This window comes from Haliaeetus leucocephalus, unplaced genomic scaffold (genome assembly GCF_000737465.1).
Source record: "Haliaeetus leucocephalus isolate CR32 unplaced genomic scaffold, Haliaeetus_leucocephalus-4.0 Scaffold646, whole genome shotgun sequence".
NCBI classification, from domain to species: Eukaryota; Metazoa; Chordata; class Aves; order Accipitriformes; family Accipitridae; genus Haliaeetus; species Haliaeetus leucocephalus.
In genome coordinates this window covers 799,417-800,421 of record NW_010973082.1, presented here as the reverse complement: position 1 = coordinate 800,421, position 1,005 = coordinate 799,417, and the positions used below count along the sequence as shown (strand labels likewise).

The 1,005-nt window shown below is 71.0% G+C and overlaps 1 protein-coding gene across 1 annotated transcript in view; it reads left to right on the top strand.

The window, feature by feature from the left end:
* Positions 1 to 73: 73 nt before the first annotated feature.
* The window catches only part of ACTG1 (actin, gamma 1), a 3,801-nt gene continuing 2,869 nt past the window's right edge, over positions 74 to 1,005 (top strand). The window contains exon 1 of the mRNA XM_010578558.1: positions 74 to 96. The gene's annotated coding sequence lies outside the window, so the exon portion shown is untranslated. The remainder of the gene's footprint in view (positions 97 to 1,005) is intronic.

Here is a 1,005-nt window from a genome sequence, read left to right as displayed (position 1 = left end):
TGGGGACGTGAGACCCCTCAAGCCGTGCTGGGATCTGTGTGGGACCCCCCCAACCCTCTGCCACCCACCCAGCGCCGGCACCGCCCTGCCCCGCACCCCGGCACCCCCGTTTTGCTGCCGCTGCACCGCTGACACCCCTTTGCGATGTTCGTCCAGGCTCAGCCGCCGGCAGCACCGGGGCCTGCCGGGGAAGGCCTGAGCGTGTGGCTTTCCGTCCCCGAGCAGTGCTGGGAATCCCTCGGAAGACGCGAGTTTCCACCGCCGGCTGCTCCTGGCACAGGCGCGGGTGATGGCAAGGCCGGCAGCCGCCACCTCCCCGCGCCCAACCGGCGCGGAGGGGCTGGGGGCACGGGAGCCGCGCTGCGCGGCGGGCACGTGGGCTGCCAGCACGGTCCGTGGGTCTCTGGTGTAGCGTGTGGCTACCTGCCATGGTGGTGTGTGGGTACCTGCCATGGGGCGTGGCTACCTGGCATGGTGCAGGGATCTCCGGCACGACGCGCTGGTGTGAGCCGTGCCCATGACACCCAGCAGCAGCGTGGGGTGCACAGCCCGTGACACCCCCTGATGAAGCAGAGGGGGGGCTCAGACACAAGGAGGGCTCCGGGCCGGCGGGGGCCATGGAGGTTGCCGGAGCCGGGGTGCCAGCCGGGCTGGTGGGGAGATGCTCCGGGTGGGGCGGTGCAGCCGGGGGGTGCCCGTGGGAGATGCCGAACCCAGGCAGGGTGGGATGCACAGCACCGTCGGTGGGGTGTCAGCACCGTCAGCGGGTGCATGGCGGAGCTGAGGCAGAGTTTTTTGGGGTGCCCGGCGCTGGCTGCGCGGTGCCGTGGGTGGGCCGGCACTGCCGGGGTGCTGGGTGCTGTCCATAGGGCGCACCGGGGGCACGGCCTGCCTATGGGTGCTGGCAGGAGCGCTGACATTTGGGGGGTGCTTATAGCCGGGGGATGGACGTGCTGGTGTGCGGCATGTAGGTGTTACCAACTGGGGTGTGATGGGGCTTTTGGG